Genomic DNA, 19,850 nt, shown 5'->3' on the forward strand with positions numbered 1-19,850 from the left:
TTTACTTGAGCAAGTCAGAAAAGAATCTTTTTCATTGTGGGCTGTTATATAACTCAATTTGCCCCAAATGGTATAAAAGTCAGTACTCATATATTTACAATCATTCTGCAAGATTCAAGTAACAGAACAAGGGTCTAAACAAGTGAGAATCTGACTTTCCATTGTTGTTGAAAATTTGCCTTTATTAGGAAACAGGGGTGGGATTTATGTCATCCAGCTTCAGATATATATCTTCACTGTAGGTGTCTCCAGCTGTGCTAGTCACTGTAGGCATCTTTGTAGTCAGCTGAGAACAGCCATGAATGAATAAGTACAATTCCCATGACCTATTTTAGAAGTCTAAATTCAGACCCTACAAGCACTTTTTATGTTTTCATAGAATGGAATGAGGTCCTAGATGGAAATGTCAAAATTTATTCAGATGAACTGCAGTGTAGGTGACTTGAAGTGATATAGTGGAACATGAAAACAGGTATTGTGTGATGCACTGTGAGGACCTTTATAAGGTCCTACTTGGAAAATAAACTAAAATTACTGACTGTCAGGTCCAAGGAAAAGTTGTTACGCCAGGGTAGGAGAAAGATATTGTTAAAGGAAGCTAAAAGGAAACTAAAAGAAGTAGTTCAAAACACAGGGAAATAAATAAATAAATAAATGCCCAAGTTATAGAGCTTAGAATCCTATTGCTCTAAAAGGATGAAGGATTAAACAAATTTTAGCTAATGACTTCTTTAATTTCCTAATCTTATTTTGGGTTAAATCTTCACAGGAAAACAAAACCAAAACCAACCAACCAACCAAAAACTATAAATTCAAATTGAACCTCTTCCAAAGTGAATCTCTCAAATGTTTTCTTTCTACTCACAGAAAGCCCCCATGCTATCTTACCAGTTTTCATATATTTTCCATTGGCAATTAAAACATACTAACTTTAAGCCTTTTTTCTGATATCTCTGGAAAATCTTGTCAGGGTTGGTAGTTGCCTTTGAGGAATCAGCTGCAGGCTGGTGTATGCAGACTTGCAGCAGACACCCTCCTTGTGGGCTGGGTGTCACTGATTTCAGTGGAGCAGAGTGTTCTCCCACCTGTAGTGTTTTGCCCAATAATAGGACAAGAGTGAACTGTCCACAGAAGCAGTCTGAATAGGAAAGGGCTGAAAGGGCTTTATGTTCCATCAGAGCTGGGGAGTGGTTGCATCTAGGCAGGGCTGAAGTAGCTCAGCTGGGAGAGCGTTAGACTGAAGATCTAAAGGTCCCTGGTTCAATCCCAGGCTTCAGCAATGTTCTTCCTGGAAAATCTTGAGTTTTCAGTTCTTCCTTTACCACTAAAAGAAAGATGTGGATGTACTGTAAAGAGACCAGCAAAGGGCCACCAAGAGTAAAGGATTGGAGTACCTCTCCTAGGAGGAGAGGCAGAGAGAGATGAGACTCTTCTGCCTGGAGAAGAGGAGGCTCAGGAGAAATCTTCTCAATGTTTAGAAATACTTGCAGGGAGGTTGCAAAGAGGACTGAGCCAGACATGTTTCAGTGGTGCCCAGAGCCAGGACAAGAGGCTAATGGAAAAGCTGGAAAACAAGAGGTTCCATCTGAACATCAGGAAACACTTTACTGTGCAGGTGACAGATCATTGGCACCAGAGTGATCACTGACACAGAGGTCACCCAGAGAGCTTGTGGAATCCCCTCCCTAGAGATCTTCAAAAGCCACATGGTCATCATCCAGGGCACCTTGTTATAGGTGTCCCTGCTTGAGCCAGATACTTCCAGAGGTTCCTTTTAACCTTCACCGTTCAGTGATCTGTGATTCTGTGTTCTGCTGGGCTTCAGTGAGAATTCGTAACAAAACTTGGATTAAAAGTGATAGTGAGTCTTCACAGCATGTCTTTGCATGCATTATCCACTTTCACTATTATTGGTGTTGGATAAAATGCTATCCAGGATCAAATCTGAGAAATCCCTCCTTCTCTTTGATGGCCTTGCCTTTGCACTGCATGGAAGTGCTTAAGCACTCCAAACTTTTGGTCTTTCCCCCTTCTCTAGTTTTAAAGCAGCAGGGTGCACTTGATGACAGGATTTGCTGAAATTGCTCTTTTGACATCCCAGCTGTCTTTCCTGCCCCTCACACTGTTGTAGGGGAAAGCACTGCTTTTAACCAACCCCACTATGGCCCTGACTACTCTAAAATGTCATGAACCAGATATTATTAATAAAAAAAATATAATAAAAAATGTCCTGGTTTCAGTTAGGACAGAGTTAATTTTCCTCCTAGTAGCTGGCAGGGTGCTATGTTTTGGATTAGAATGAGAAGAGCGCTGATAACATGCTGATGCTTTAATTGTTGTAGAGCAGTGCTTACACCAAGCCAAGGACTTTTCAGCCTCTCTCTGTCCTGCTAGCGAGCAGGCTAGGGATGCAGCAGGAGCTGGGAGGGGACAGACCCAGGACAGCTGACCCAAACTGGCCAAAGGGGTATTCCATACCATCTGACGTCATGCTGAACAATATATAGGGGGTGGCTAGCCGGGGTGGAGGGGGGGGCCGGCTGCTCGGGGATAGGCTGGGCATCGGTCAACGGGTGGTGAGCAATTGCATTGTGCATCACTTATTTCGTACACATTATTACTATTAATACTATTATTATTATTATTATTGTTGTTATTCTTTTCCCTGTCTTAATAAACTGTCTTTATCTCAACTCACAGGCTTCACTTTCCCGTTTCTCTCCCCCATCCCAGAGAGGGAGGGGGGAGGGTGAGCGAACGGCTGTGTGGTGTTTGACTGCCAGCCGGGCTAAACCACAACGGTCCATTTGGCGCCCAACGTGGGGCTCGAAGGGTTGAGATATCGACAGATTTGACCAGAGTGTGTTAAACTAAAATTGGTATAAGTATTCGACCTGCTTAATAGTTGCTAGTCACAATGTTAATTGCCTTAATCTCAAGTCTGCTGTGCCTGTTTCCCAAATTGAGTTTTATAGCAAGTTACTTTCTGTATGTGCTCCCTGTCGTGCTGTTTATCCTTTCCGGGCCCTGGTTTAAGATTGTTATGGTACTGTGTGGTGTAACGATGGCTTATGAAATGATGAGATTTCTGGTCATGACTCTAACCTGGTATTTGTCCTCAGCACTGTCGTCGACTCTATACTTCGGAAACCATATCTCAGAAACTATTAGCAATTACACCTATTGCCTTTTTTCATCAGGGAGTCAATCTCTGGAGGGGACAGGGGAAGATATTTTTTCCTACCTGTTCACTCTCCCTTCCTCCTTCACCACCCTCTTATCCCCCGAGCTAGTTACGGTAGCTCTCCAAGATGTTGAATATCCTTGGGATACTCAGACCAGCATGATCTTGTTGTTATGTCTCCTGAATGCGCTTCAGGTTTTGTTTAAGGTTAAACAACTACTTAGGAATCTCATCCGGAGATCTGTCTTGAGGCGGGATATTTGCGAGTGGCAGGGAGTGTGGGAGGATATGGGCAGGTTTCTAGAGCAGTGGGCACCTCCAGTGTTTTGGACATTCACCCCTGAACAACTGCAAAATCCTAAAAAAACTGGTAGAGTGCTTGAAAAAAAGGTGTCATGACTGTGGCAGTTCCAAAGTGACACAAATCACTGTGGCGTGCTGGGGTCTGGCTTGTGCCTATCGAGCTGCAATTTATGCTACTATCAACCTAGTGACAGCTCCCGCAGCCGTTCCAGCTCCAGCTCCCGCAGCCGTCCCGGCTCCAGCTCCCGCAGCTGTTCCAGCTCCAACAGCCATTCCAGCTCCAGCTCCCGCAGCCGTTCCAGCTCCCGCAGCCGTTCCAGCTCCAACTCCCGCAGCCGTCCCGGCTCCAGCTCCCGCAGCCGTTCCAGCTCCAGCTCCCGCAGCCGTCCCGGCTCCAGCTCCCGCAGCCGTTCCAGCTCCTGCAGCCGTTCCAGCTCCCGCAGCCGTTCCCACGCAGAAAGAATGCAGAAAGTCTTCTGCTAAGTCTGGGTGTGGAGAAGACGAGGCTGGGCCATCAAGTGTGCAGGAGGATGAAGATGAGGATGAGGATGTCAGAAAATCAACAGTAACTACCCAAACCCTATACCAGCGTGAGCTACGAGATGTGCGAAAAGATTTTGGTCGCTGTATAGGTGAACAGCTTGTCACCTGGCTGCTCCGGTGCTGGGACACTGGAGCCAATGGTGTGGAATTAGAGGGCAGGGAAGCCAGGCGGTTGGGATCCCTTGCTAGAGATGCAAGCATTGACAAAGCAATTGGAGATGGAGCATGATCTCACAGTCTCTGGAGGCGTCTCCTGTTAGCTGTGAAGGGAAGGTATCCCTACAAGGAAGAACTTGTATGTCTACCAGTCAAGTGGACCACCATGGAGAAGGGAATTCAGTACCTGAGGGAATTAGCCGTACGGGAAGTAATTTATAAGGACCTAGACGACGCACAAACATCCACAGATCCAGATGAAGTCCAGTGTACTCGACCCCTGTGGCGGAAGTTTGTACGGAATGCACCATCAACATGGGCCAGCACATTGACAATAATAACCTGGAAAAACGGTGAAGACCCCACAGTGGGTGACATGGCTAAACAACTCCAGGAGTACGAAGGAAATCTCTCCTCTTCCCTACAGGCCTGCGTCTCGGCTGTGGAGAAACTCTCTGAAGAGTTCCACCAACTTAAAGAGAATTTATCTTCCCCCCCACCTGAACAAACCAGTGGCCACCAACTAAAAGAGAATACTTTGGAGAAACTTTTTGAAGAGGTCCACCAATTTAAAGATAATTTATGTTCCCCCCCACCTGAACAAACCAGTGGCCACCAACTAAAAGAGAATACTTTGGAGAAACTTTTTGAAGAGGTCCACCAACTTAAAGAGAGTGTATTTTCTTCCCCACCTGTACAAACCAGTGTCTCGGCTATTAGGGGTAAACGTGCATCCATGCAAAGAAGACAATATGGTGGGTACACACCCCGCGCCACCCTGTGGTTTTACCTACGTGACCATGGAGAGGACATGAGAAAATGGGATGGAAAATCTACTGAGACCCTAGAGGCACGGGTACGTGAGTTGCAAAAGAAAACAATCGGGAGAAAGGGGTTCTCTGAAAAGTTTGCTGCTCCAACTTCTAGCAGGCAGTCTTTTAAACACAGAAACGAAGATTCTGACCAGGACTAGAGGGGCCCTGCCTCCAGCCAGGGGGAGGAAAGGGACAACCGAGTTTATTGGACTGTGTGGATTCGATGGCCTGGCACGTCTGACGCACAGAAGTATAAGGCTCTAGTAGACACCGGTGCACAATGTACTCTAATGCCATCAAGCTGTAAAGGGCCAGAGCCCATCTGTATTTATGGCGTGACAGGGGGATCCCAGCAGTTAACTGTAGTGGAAGCTGAAGTGAGTCTAACCGGAAATGAGTGGCAAAAGCACCGTATTGTGACTGGCCCGGATGCTCCGTGCGTCCTTGGCATAGACTATCTTAGAAGAGGATATTTCAAGGACCCAAAAGGGTTCCGCTGGGCTTTTGGCATAGCTGCCTTAGAGACAGAGGACATTAAACAGTTGTCTACCTTGCCCGGTCTCTCAGAGGACCCTTCTGTTGTGGGGTTGCTGAGGGTTGAAGAACAGCAAGTGCCAATCGCTACCACAACTGTGCACCGGCGGCAATATCGCACCAACCGAGACTCCCTGATTCCCATCCACGAGCTAATTCGTCAACTGGAGAGCCAAGGAGTGATCAGCAAGACCCATTCACCTTTTAATAGTCCCATATGGCCAGTGCAAAAGTCTAATGGTGAGTGGAGACTAACAGTGGACTATCGTGGCCTGAACAAGTCACGCCACCACTGAGTGCTGCAGTGCCGGACATGCTAGAACTCCAGTACGAACTGGAATCAAAGGCAGCCAAGTGGTATGCCACAACTGATATTGCTAATGCATTCTTCTCCGTCCCTCTAGCAGCAGAGTGCAGGCCACAGTTTGCTTTCACTTGGAGGGGAGTCCAATATACTTGGAATCGGCTGCCCCAGGGGTGGAAACATAGCCCTACCATTTGCCATGGACTGATCCAGTCTGCGCTGGAGCAGGGGGAGGCTCCTGAACACCTGCAGTACATCGATGACATCATTGTGTGGGGTGACACTGCAGAGGAAGTTTTCGAGAAAGGGAAGAAAATAGTCCAAATCCTTCTGAAGGCCGGTTTTGCCATAAAACAAAATAAAGTTAAAGGACCTGCACGAGAGATCCAGTTTTTAGGAATAAAATGGCAAGATGGACGTCGTCAAATCCCAATGGATGTGATCAATAAAATAACAGCTATGTCTCCACCACTAGCAAAAAGGAAACACAAACTTTCCTAGGTGTCGTGGGGTTTTGGAGAATGCATATTCCAAATTACAGTCTGATTGTAAACCCGCTCTACCAAGTAACTCGTAAGAAGAATGCTTTTGAATGGGGCCCTGAGCAATGACAAGCCTTTGAACAAATTAAACAGGAAATAGTTCATGCAGTAGCCCTTGGGCCAGTCCGAACAGGACCAGGTGTAAAGAATGTGCTCTACACCGCAGCCGGGGAGAATGGTCCCACCTGGAGCCTCTGGCAGAAAGAACCTGGGGAAACTCGAGGTCGACCCCTGGGGTTTTGGAGTCGGGGATACAGAGGATCTGAGGCCCGCTATACTCCAACCGAAAAGGAGATATTGGCAGCATATGAGGGAGTTCGATCTGCTTCGGAAGTGGTCGGTACTGAAGCACAGCTCCTCCTGGCACCCCGACTGCCGGTACTGGGTTGGATGTTCAAAGGAAGGGTCCCCTCTACACATCATGCAACTGATGCTACATGGAGCAAGTGGGTTGCACTGATTACTCAGCGGGCTCGAATAGGAAACCCCAGTCGCCCAGGAATCCTGGAAGTGATTATGGACTGGCCAGAAGGCAAGTACTTTGGGATATCATCAGAGGAGGAGGTGGTCCGTGCTGTAGAAGCCCCACTGTACAACAAGCTACCAGAAAATGAGAAGAAATATGCCCTGTTCACTGATGGGTCCTGTCGTATTGTGGGAAAGCATCGGAGATGGAAAGCTGCTGTATGGAGTCCTACACGACGAGTTGCAGAAGCTGCTGAGGGAGAAGGTGAATCGAGTCAGTTTGCAGAAGTGAAAGCCGTTCAGCTGGCCTTAGATATTGCTGAACGAGAAAAGTGGCCAGTTCTCTATCTCTATACTGATTCATGGATGGTAGCAAATGCCCTGTGGGGGTGGCTACAGCAATGGAAGCAGAACAACTGGGAACACCGGGGCAAACCCATCTGGGCTGCTGCATTGTGGCAAGATATTGCTGCCCGGGTAGAGAACCTGGTTGTAAAGGTACGCCATGTAGATGCTCATGTGCCCAAGAATCGGGCTACTGAAGAACATCAAAACAACCAGCAGGTGGATCAGGCTGCTAAGATTGAAGTGGCTCAGGTGGACCTGGACTGGCAACATAAAGGTGAATTATTTATAGCCCGATGGGCCCATGACACCTCAGGCCATCAAGGTAGAGATGCAACATACAGATGGGCTCGTGACCGAGGGGTGGACCTGACCATGGACACTATAGCACAGGTTATTCATGATTGTGAAACATGTGCTGCAATTAAACAAGCCAAATGGTCAAAGCCTCTCTGGTATGGAGGACGATGGCTGAAATACAAATATGGAGAGGCCTGGCAGATTGATTACATCACACTCCCCCAAACCCGCAACGGCAAGCGCCACGTACTTACAATGGTGGAAGCAACCACCGGATGGCTGGAAACATATCCCGTGCCCCATGCCACCACCCGGAACACTATCCTGGGCCTTGAAAAGCAGGTCCTATGGCGACATGGCACCCCAGAAAGAATTGAGTCAGACAATGGGACTCATTTCCGAAACAACCTTATAGACACTTGGGCCAAAGAACATGGTATTGAGTGGGTGTATCACATCCCTTATCATGCACCAGCCCCCGGGAAAGTTGAACGATACAATGGACTGTTAAAGACTACACTGAAAGCAATGGGTGCTGGGACATTCAAAAATTGGGAAACACATTTGCCAAAGGCCACCTGGTTAGTCAATACTAGAGGATCTGCCAACCGAGCTGGACCTGCCCAATCAAACCTGTTACGCACTGTAGAAGGGGATAAAGTTCCTGTAGTGCACGTAAGAAACATGTTGGGTAAGACAGTCTGGGCTACTCCCGCCTCAGGAAAAGGCAAGCCCATTCGTGGGATTGCTTTTGCTCAGGGACCTGGATGCACTTGGTGGGTAATGCAAAAGAATGGGGAGGTCCAGTGTGTACCTCAAGGGGACCTAATACTGGGTGAAAATAGCCCATGAGTTGAATTATAGTATGTTAATTATCATATAACACTGTATGTCATCGCTACCATGGTTGCTATATATCATAGATGAAAATGGTGATTAATTAGAAGGTATTGGAAAGAGTGTAACCTGAGCATGACATAAATGGTATGGAATAAGGGGTGGATATCTGTCCTGGTTTCAGTTAGGACAGAGTTAATTTTCCTCCTAGTAGCTGGCAGGGTGCTATGTTTTGGATTAGAATGAGAAGAGCGCTGATAACATGCTGATGCTTTAATTGTTGTAGAGCAGTGCTTACACCAAGCCAAGGACTTTTCAGCCTCTCTCTGTCCTGCTAGCGAGCAGGCTAGGGATGCAGCAGGAGCTGGGAGGGGACAGACCCAGGACAGCTGACCCAAACTGGCCAAAGGGGTATTCCATACCATCTGACGTCATGCTGAACAATATATAGGGGTGGCTAGCCGGGGTGGAGGGGGGGCCGGCTGCTCGGGGATAGGCTGGGCATCGGTCAACGGGTGGTGAGCAATTGCATTGTGCATCACTTATTTCGTACACATTATTACTATTAATACTATTATTATTATTATTATTGTTGTTATTCTTTTCCCTGTCTTAATAAACTGTCTTTATCTCAACTCACAGGCTTCACTTTCCCGTTTCTCTCCCCCATCTCGGAGAGGGAGGGGGGAGGGTGAGCGAACGGCTGTGTGGTGTTTGGCTGCCAGCCGGGCTAAACCACAACAAAAAATAATAAAAAAACATGGAGTCAAATTGTGCTCTCATGATGGAAAAGCTCTCTTTTTATGTATACAGCTCCTGCACTTATCCTGTTCATTGAATGGAACCATTAACATCGACAGTTTAATAGGGTAAACGCTATGAAAATTTTGGGGTTTCTTAAAGTGCAGTTACATGAATGGACTTCAAAACTGAATATCGAAGTTTCAACAGGTACTTGTGAAGGGGATAATCTTGTCTGGGAGTTTAATTCATGAGTTTTGTTGTCTATATAATTATTAATGATCTGTACTTGTTTCTATTTTCATTATTTACCAGTGTACTCCATGGATCTTTGGTCCCACAAACAAAAGGATTAAGGAATACAAATGGAGTTCAGATTCTGGTTGCATGTAAATGTATATAACAAGGACTTCTGAAATCAGCACTAGTCCAGAACACCATGTGTATGTGATGCCCAGAGTAAAAGTTCAATGTACATAAATATTTGATCAAAATGCAAAGTCAGCACAATAATTATTCTGAGATCTGCTGGAATAAGGAGGTAGGGAAATATTTGAGCTTGGTCACTGATGAGGGGGTCCTGAGTAGAGAGCTAGACAAAGCTTTAATGAATGCAAGTTTGATGCTCCTGGCCTGGAAGTAAGAGAGCATCAACAGCTTTCTAGAGCTGCTATACACAGAAATAACTGCTGATGTCTCATACATCCCCACCTGCAACAATGGCAGCAAAGATCTGACAAGCAGGAGATTGCAAATGACTCTTTAACAATATGCATTGTTCTTGTAGTTGATCTCCACCTTTCAAGGGACAAACTATTGCTGTCCCCATCGGTTCACTGCACTATGTAACATTACTCATCCAGTGTCCAAGCTAATCCTATCTTGACACCTTGCACAAAACACAAAACTCACCAGACAGTCAGATTAATCTTCATGCCTACAATGAAATATAAGATAGGAGCAAGGGAATAATTATAGACCTAAGTATGATCCTTTCTGACATACTTGAGAAAGAGTACTTTCAAACCCCCTTTCTTAAGCTTACTCTAGCTTCTCTATCTTACTGTAAGATCACCAAAGAAAGCTGAGCTGGAGCATCTAGGGCATGGGAAAGAAAAAAATTCTCTGTCTTTAAACTGCTGCTAGCTGCAGAAGCTGGGTGCCTGTGAGCATGCAAGACTCCAACTCTGGTCTGAAATATCTAGAGCCACATCCATCCGTCGGAAAACAGGCCAAAGTCTCAAAAAATAACTCTTTCAGTAAGATTAATGGTTCTCTTCTGTTTCTGAGTAACCCTCAAATATTTTTACAGCAGTGTTTGTAATAATAGTTCAGTATCAAGGATAATCTGAGTAACAAGAACCACCCAATCCAATTTAATAGGAGGTTCTATAAAATTAGAAGCAAGTAAACTTTTGCATTTATCTGTAGTGACGGAAAGATTCAAGTCTATAAAACAAGTCAATTTTTGCTCACCAGATGACTAATGTGCATAGGCACATTAGAGCAGTCCCTCACCTCTGTACCTCTGACTAGTAAACCAGTGCATTACCATAGCTGAAGAAAAAGAGGTACCAAACAGCTATTTTAAAGAAAAAAAATCTGAGAGGAGTGTTGTTATACAAGTAAATTTGATATGGACATACAAACTCTCTACTAGCATAAATCATTCTGGTGTCATTATAAATTTGGAGCACTTTTTAGACCTGCAGACAACCTGACCTCTTGCTTTTGCAGTGGACAGCTAGGAAAGCCAGTTACAGAAATTGCATCCTCAACCATGCATGTGTTGGGGTAAAGCACATTTCCCTGATCAGCTCGTGGAAGCTGAAATATGCAGTTCACATAAACATGGAAAGACAGCATAAGTTATATACCCTGTGAAGGAGCTGCCAAGGTCACTGAACCAGTGTTTCTGTGTCACTAAGGAAAATGAAATTTTGTGGGAGAGACAAATTTCCATAAGGAAAGAAATTGACAGAGCGAGTGCATGACTCTGGGGTAAAAAAAAAAAAAAAAAAAAAAAAAAAAAGCAGTACTGAAATATTGTTCCCATTACGGGTACTAGCACATGAGATAATTGTGTTTGAGCTTGGTAATAACCATATTTGCATGTTTAGGTTGTATCAATTCCTTCCATGTTATTAAGAGTCTACAGCATTATTTCATCAGAATGGCACGCTGTCATTGCAGGGGCTGAAGAATCTCCTGTGAGTCAAAGCACACGGCTGTAAAAAAAAAAAAAAAAAAAAAAAAAAAAAAAAAAAAAAAAAACGGTTTTGTGGTCCCTCATTTTCATTCTCCATCAAACCTGCAAAAAGCAAATCCATCCCAGGAAAACAGCAGCAAAGATAATGGAGATACAGCAGGGGAAGGCAGCTTTGAAAGTTTAGGGTTCCATAATTTATAGTAGCCGTACTAACCAACTCTGCTGATACTCCTCCACACAGCACGATACAGAATTAATAATAACTGCATTTTGTTCTGTGCACCTATCAACCTTTATTCTAAGTACTGCAAAATGTTTTATGGACACTAATTAATTAAACTTTAAAAGCCATTCTCAGTGCACTTAATTCATTGGTACTTACCTCAGGATTCAATTTATCTGTAAGCCTCATAAAAGTTTTGGAAAGTAAGTAGCTTTGCACAAATTTGAAGATATAACCTGATCATATGTGTAAGTCATTTGTAAGTTACATACTGAGACATTTCTGATTTTTTCTGGGTAATCAACATCAAATATATAAAAATATATCCTCATGAAATAGAGATGAAAGAAAGGGGACAACTGAAGACTAGTGGAGGACACTGCATCAAATGGGATAATCCATCCACAGAAACATCTTGTCTCCCTCCTGACATCTTCTCTAAAACTTTCACTCCATTTAGCAGTGGAGGGTCATTGAAAAATCTGGACAATTAACCAGTTAAAATAAAGAAAATTTTAAAAATGCATTGTTTAGAAACAGATTTTCAAAACTGGCCTTCAGTTCTCAGGTACTGTCATTTTTTAAAAATAAGCAAAACGTGTAGAATCATATTTGTATTTTGATGTGAACACTCAAGTGAATAATCTAATGTCAGAATTTGAAGTGATCATTTTCTGAGGTCCTGATATTTTCTGTCTTATCCTCCAATCAAGTCAATTAGTGAATATCACAATTAAGCAAATGACCAGGTGGTCATATTCAAAGAATTACCTTGTTTCAGATGTTATTTCTTCGCTTTTAACTGTATTTACAGATGTCTAAAGCTGAGAACTTAAGGTGGAAGTATTGAAAATTATAAGCCATTTTGGGAAAATATTCTGAGAATTCTGGGAACTGTTGTTCTATTTGTCTTGGGAACAGGGATACATCCAAATGATTTAGTTTTCTGAAAATTAAACTCCTATGCGTACCCACTATGATGCATACCCACTATGATTCCGTTAGTAAATGACCTTTCATTTTTTTCTCTTTTCACTAAGAAATGATAAATGAACACATGGTGGAAGATGAAGACCATTATTAAAGTAGAAGACAAGACAAAGTTCAAAGGAAAGTGAGTAATTCTTGAAATGAAATGGAGAATTGCAAGTGAAAAGTGCAGAAAGACCCACTGGAACAAAAAATATCAACATCAAGGTTACACAGATAAAAACAGTCCAAAGTGACTCTAAAGACGTGAATGGACATAAGAATTTCTCCTAGGTGTAGCCTAATATATTGTTGATTTTATGTTCAATATAAGATTTAGAAGTATAGAAGTGGTGAGTGGAAAAACTGAAACCTTAAGATGCCTCTGGAGAGAGAACAAATCATTTATCATGTATCATTTTTTATAATATTGAACAATGTGTTTTAAATAGAAGGAAAGACATTGCAGGAGAGTACATTTAACAGTAGAGTGGGAAGAGGTAGTTATTGATTTATTGATGTTCTCTTCCAATTGTCACAGTGGCCTTATGAATCCATGCAGGCCACCAGAGTTTATAACTTTTTTTCTAAAACTTTTAAATGTGTCTTGTAGCTGTTCCTTTTTAGTTTCCCAAAGGCCTACAGAGGCCTTCACCATGCAATCCAGTCTACAAGTAGATATCTATCTTTCTGAATTTCAGGTGAGCTGAAGTCTATTCTACTCGGAGGGTATCTTTTTTCCAGTGATCTTAAGAATTTTATCTTATTTTAAAGTAGGTCACTTTGCTGCATGTGATACAAATCAACAACAAAATAAAAGTACCTATCATCAGTCGTCACTGTTATCGGAGTTGTGCCTTTTTATATTTGTTTCAGTTTGAGCAAATTTCTGATTTTTTTTTTGTTATTGTTAATTTGTTTCTACAAGGTTGTCTATATTATCCTCCTATCAAGTCTACTATTGAATTGTATAATTGCAACCCAGATCCAGCTACTTAGTATTTAATTATGGCTCCTTAAAAATGCTGTTCCAAGCTGAATTCTTTAAATCAAAAAATAAATAAATAAAATAAAATCATATTTAATATTGCACTTGGGTCATAACAACCCCAGGCAGCAGTATAGGCTTGGGGAAGAGCAGCTAGGAAGCTGCCTAGCAGAAGAGGACCCGGTAGTGTTGGTTGACAGCCAGATGAACATGAGCCAGCAGGGTGCCCAGGTGGCCAAGAAAGCCAGTGGCATCCTGACTAATATCAGAACTAGTATGGCCAGAAGAACTAAGGAAGTGATTGTCTATCTGTACTCAGCACTGGTGAGACCACACCTTGAGTGCTGTGGTCAGTCTGGGCCTCTCAACACAAGAAGGATCTTGAGTTGCTCAAATGTGTGCAGAGAAGATCAGTGGAAGGGACTAGAAAACAAGACATATGAGGAGCAGCTGAGGGAACTGGGGCTTAGTTTAGACTGGAGAAAAGGAGGCTGAGAGAAGACCTCATTGCTCTCTTGGTCTCTTTTCTGAGGTCACAAGTGACAGGACTCAAGGCAGTGGCCTCAAGTTGTGCCAGGGGCAGTTTAAATTGGATGTCAAGAATAATTTCGTCACAGAAAGGGTGGTTAGGTGTTGTAACAGGAAAGTGGTGGAATCCCTGGAGGTATTTAAGAAATACGTGGATGTAGCACTTAGGAATGTGGTTTAGCAGTGGACTTGTAGTGCTAGGTGGATCACAGAATCACAGAATGGTTGAGGTTGGAACGGACCTCTGGAGGTCAGCTGGTTCAAACCCCTGGCTCAAGCAAGGACATATACAGTAGGCTGCCCATGACCATGTCCAGATGGCTTTTGAAGATCTCCAAAGAGAGAGACTCCATAACCTCTCTGGGCAACGTATTCCAAGCATCCATCACTGGATGGTTGGACTTGATGATCTTAAAGGTCTTTTCCAACCTAAATGATTCTATGATTTTATGATAATATTGCTTATGCCATGTCTGATGAAAGACTTACCCGTAAGCCTCTGAATGTCAGCAGCTGCTGTATGAGGATATATGCTTGCATAAAAAGGAAGTGAACTTCAACTGATCAGATAATAATAAGAGAAGTTTTAAATTACTTCTGGAATGCTAAATTCAGGATTTCTCCCTGATCAAAATACTTAAGAACAGAATGTTATAGATGAGAATTCTGTTGTAAAACCAGAATGTTTAGGGGGGGAGTTTATCAATCTATGTAAGTACCTGAAGGGAAGCTGCAAAGAATATGGAGCCAGGCTCTTTTCAGTGGTGCCTAACAACAGGACAAGAAGCATTGGGCAAAAACTGAATCACAGCAGATTCTCTCTGAACATCAGGATGAACTTCTGTACTGTGTGGGTGACACGTTCCCCAGAGAGGTTGGGGAGACTCCCTCCTTAGACATATTTGAAATCCATATGGACATGTTCCTGGGCAACCTATTGTAGGTGTCCCTGCTTTAGCAGGGGTGAATAGACCTGCTGACCTCCAGAGGTTCCTTCTAACCTCAACCATTCTATCATTCTGTGATTTTGTGAAAAAAGCAAGGGACTTCCCCGGACTCATCTGCTTTCATGAAGCAGATGCATCATCATACGCTTTTCAGTCCAATAACAAAACGTTACTCCTTTCTTAAACTTCAGTTCAGCATTCCACTTTGCAGGACCAAGAGGAAAGGCTTTCTGTCTAGTGAAAAATGTGGAGTACCACAAAAACACTTTTATGTGTTTAACCGAAAAAAGAAGAGGGCCTATTTCATCTTAATATTGCTCAGTTTTCTAGGAGTGGGACAGGAACACCTCACTGGCTGGTAGGTTTAGTATCTCAGCTGTAGTATCCCCTAAGTGCTTTTGTTTGACCGTCTGCTTTTGCCTCTGGGTTCCCATATTTTCCCCTCAACAGCTGCTCTTCACCCATTCGCTTCTGTCCCGTAGGCACAATGACATCTGTCACAGCCTTGAAGGCAGTTCAAGACAGATGTTTACAAGGACCATGACTACGGGTGTCATGAGCAGCCTGGTGACACTGATTCCTGAGGCATCTTACAGCCTCTCTGACAGACTATCTGTCTTCCTTAAAGTAGAGGAGAGGCACTTGTTAGACCGTACTTGTGGACATAAAATGGAGATAGAGACAGTTACCGTTATAACTTGTTGTGGCCCACGAGATAGGAAAATTAGTGTTGTTAGAATATACCTGTCTGTCCTCCCTGCATTTTGAAAGTGTGACAGAAATGACTTGGACTGACAGATTTAGAGAATAATTGGCCAGTATATGGAGATAATACCGCAATAATTGCAGTATATGGAGAAATGTTTCTCATTTATTTCTCTAGCAGTTTCAATCTCTATACCATGTTTCTCTTGTCTCTTAATCATTATGAGTCTGAACTATTTGCCAAAGGCATTTTTTTTGTAGCTAATGCTGTGGTTTTTACACTGTTCTTTGTTTTGTTTTGTTTTGTTTTCTATGGCTCTAACAAAATATTCTCCTGAATATTTTCAGTAAAGAATATTTCCTTGAGAGTCATCTTCGTGATTTCCTCTCTCATTAGGTCAGTAGGCTGCTTGTCTCTAAAGGAGACAAAGATGTCAACTAGTAATGGGGCACTTTTTCTTGCTGCTTTGTGCCATCTGTGAGATAAAGAAATCTCATTTGCACACATTGCTGTTGATGTCATGTAAGGTTTTGTAAGAGAACCAACTTCTGCACAGTGGAAGTTGCTGAATATTTTCCAGTTACCCTTGTAGTGAAGATGGTGTGACATCTCCTCAGTAACAGATATTTTAAAGCATTTTCAAAGTTTTATCGTGGATATGTCCTATGACATTGATAAGGAAAAATGGGTTAATACTTAATGGATTTTCTGTTCATTATATACCTTCTGAACAAACGTATTTCTAATTTAATTTAAGAGTTACTGACTTTTCAACTTTTTTAATTTTCAAAACTGATTTCAGTAAACTTATTTCTTCTTGAAGGAGTAGAAAGCACAGTAGGCCAATTTCTTAGAAAGACTTAATCAAATAAATGTTTTCTTAAATTCCTGACACTTTCTTAATCTTTAATAAGACCCTTGCTACTTCAAATATATGAGATACTTTCGTAAAGACCTGTGCAAGCATTTCCAGAAATTGCATAGGTGTACGTATTTCATTCTAGTATGCAGTATTTGCCTGGATCAGTAACCTTCCAACAATTTAATTATATTCTCCAAGCTCTGTTGATGCAACGTATAAATAGTTCAATAAATGATAACATAGTGTAACTAATCTGCAACTGTATAAATCAACATGATCCATATTTCCATCAAATGTTTTCAGCCTGGTAAATTTTCTTGTTTTCATATGTCTAAGGAAAGAAAAAAGGTCTATGAAACTATGACTCGTGCTATTTAGGGCCATATTCAGTGGAACATGTTAAGATTTTTCATATTTGCTAATTAGAAGCCTCATTTTGGTGCCTAACCCGACATATTTTCCCTGAAAGCTTTTTAATACTTAAAGGAGGCTTATGAAAAAGATGGAGAGTGACTCTTTGCTCAGGCAGATAATGACAGGACAAGGGGGAATGATTTTAAACTAAAAGAGGAGAGATTTAGATTAGAGGTTAGGAGGATAATCTTTACTCAGAGGGTGGTGAGGCACTGGAGCAGGTTGTCCAGAGAAGCTGTGGATGCCCCATCCCTGGAGGTGTTCAGCGCTGGGTTGCATGAGGCCCTGGCCAACCTGATCTATTGGATAGCATCCCTGCCCATGGCAGGGGGGTTGGAACTAGATGATCTTTAAGGTCCCTTCCAACCTGAGCAATTCTATGATTCTATGAATCCTGACCCCTAGTAGCCTCAGCCTGAACATGGTGACAAAGATGTTCTGAAGCAGCCAAAATTACTGGCTGTGCTTGAAAATCTTTCCCAGGGTCCTTCAGAAGGGTCAGGATGTAGTAACGGCTCCCCTGCTGTACAGCAACGTCATGAAATACAAGCCTCCTATTAGGGAATGTACACCTGAGATACTAGGTGCTCAAAAGGAGAGAAACAGACTGAAGAATACACTGCTGTTCATGTACGCTCAGTAACAACTAGCAAGACTGCATGAATGCTATGGATATGTGGGTTTCATTGTGTTCACACAGACGTTCCTCTGTGTGTTTTCTTGTTTTCCTATCATTTTGCACTATCTAATCGGCATGCCAACTCATCTCTTTCCTCTGCTTTAAGGATTTTTTTGCACTCCCTTTATATTACCCTGTTTTCCTTTTCATAATACATTTTTCATAATTTATCATTCATTTACATTTCAATTAAGAACACTAGCTGTTTATAAAAGCTACCCTGATGGGAAGCATGAAATAAATTATTGAAGTTCGTATAATCTGCACTTCCCATTACCACCTCATTTACCTTAATGGCACTAAAAAGACTGTCGCCCTCAATACAGTTCATGCTTGTAATAGGAATTCCCTTGGGAGCTAGTCTCATGAGAATTACATATTTGCATATTTTATAGGTTGTGTTTGGTGATTATAAGCTGAGCTTTAAAGTGCCGTTCTTTAAGTATGACAACTACATGGAAAGCTACCTTTCCATAGTCAAAAGATGATGCTTCTTGATTCAAACAGCTAATTATTTTTTTTTAAAAGAGTCCCTAGAAGTAATCGAGATTTATTGGACACTGGCAAAGCTGTCTACCCATTAAAAAATAAAAAATAAAAGGGGGGAGGAGGAAATGATGACAGATTTATATTTTTTTTCATTTTTGCACACATACAAAAAAAATCCATTCAAATATAAAGGAGAAAAGAAGAAATTAAAAACAAAACAAACAAAAACACCTAAATTCCTTAGAAACATTTATTATTATTATCTTTAGTTACTGTAGCTTCCTATTGTTTCAATCTGTTATGTTTCAGTACTTGTAAGACCTATATTTCCTACATATTCCCTACTTTAAATCAGTACCTTCCAGAGAAAGCTATTGGCTTCAAATCAGTGTTTTGTTACAGTTTTCCTTTGGGAGGCTGTCATCTATCTCTCTTTATTTTTATTTTCATTATGACAATACCCAGGCTCTAACTAGGACTATGAATTAGAGCAGTAGAGGTATGTAGTAAGAAATGGTCTCATTAAAAAAGGATTTTACAATATAAGAGTCTGAAATGGTAGAATAAATATATATATATGGGGAGGAGGGAAAAGGGAGATGTATAGTGACTTGGTCAACTAAAGATGCAAATTTATTAGGGTAGTTTGAAAACCCAAGTGAGGACCTTGATTAGTAAACTATCCTGCTTTTCTTGCTTTGCATTTCAAGAAACTCAAAGATTGGGATATCTTGATTAACATAATTCAAAATAACTGGGTACAAAACCGAAGAAACTGAGTCCCAGGGAATGGATTTTTCCTCTCCACTGCTCAGATATCAGGAAAGATATGGTCTGACAATGCCTGCCAGGAACTCAGTTGTGATCTTTATGGCTACATCTCTATTTCTAACCAGAATAAGGCCCAGCACCCAATTTTCATTAACTAATTGTGTCTGTAACACATAACAGTTGGCCCTGAGCAACCTCTCATTTCTGTGAGGCATCTTCTGGCCTTGAGAAATTCTTATTGCTAGTTGTGTCTATGCCTTTTTCTGACCCCTAGATCAAAATGTGTGAAATAATGTGTTGGCTGCATTGAAACCCAGTACACTGTTGTTTTTATAACAGAAGGATGATGTTGCATACTTCAGGGTATGATGTGACAGCACACCACACTGAGGAAAGCCTGTTGAGACAGTTTGGATGGAGGGAGATAAACATGATCTTATCTTCTCCATATGGCCTGGTGGGAGCTGCTCTAACCTTTAGACCATGACTGGGTACTACATGGTGTAGTGGCTTAAAGCACAACCATGCCTGGGAGTACACTGATAATAATCAGTTTAGGAGATCACGGTTCACACCTTGAGCCTGTCTTTGGGTTTATTTTAATATTATGGATCTACTAAGTGTAAAGACACTGAGAGAATGGAACAATTATCAGGCAGTGGAATAATAATTTGTACTGCTGAAATGGGCTATTGTAAAGTGTGCACTTGGGCCAGCAACATTTTCCCAAACAGTACTGGGTATGGTTTGGGAGGTAAGATCGCAAGTAGACCTTTCCCTTAGAGAAGGCAAATCCTTTGATATTAGGGTAATCCGAATTCAGCCATCTTCTTTTGGAGGGAAATACAGTTAAAAGGACACAGTTATATAGTGCAATTTTTAAGAACCAACTAGGCAAAACCTGGTCCCAACCCACAGTTGTGCTACAGACCTCCTGATAACCCTTCCAGTATGAATTACCCTTGACATCCATACTGTGCCATTTGCCACAGAGGC

The 19,850-nt window shown here is 42.2% G+C and overlaps 1 non-coding gene across 1 annotated transcript; it reads left to right on the plus strand.

Annotated features, from left to right (window-relative positions):
• The first annotated feature begins 1,206 nt into the window (after positions 1-1,206).
• TRNAF-GAA lies at positions 1,207-1,279 on the plus strand. Its single transcript has one exon. It is a non-coding gene; the product is annotated as a tRNA-Phe (tRNA).
• The last annotated feature ends 18,571 nt before the right edge of the window (positions 1,280-19,850 follow it).

Source organism: Cygnus olor, chromosome 2 (assembly GCF_009769625.2).
Source record: "Cygnus olor isolate bCygOlo1 chromosome 2, bCygOlo1.pri.v2, whole genome shotgun sequence".
In the NCBI taxonomy this organism is placed as follows: Eukaryota; Metazoa; Chordata; class Aves; order Anseriformes; family Anatidae; genus Cygnus; species Cygnus olor.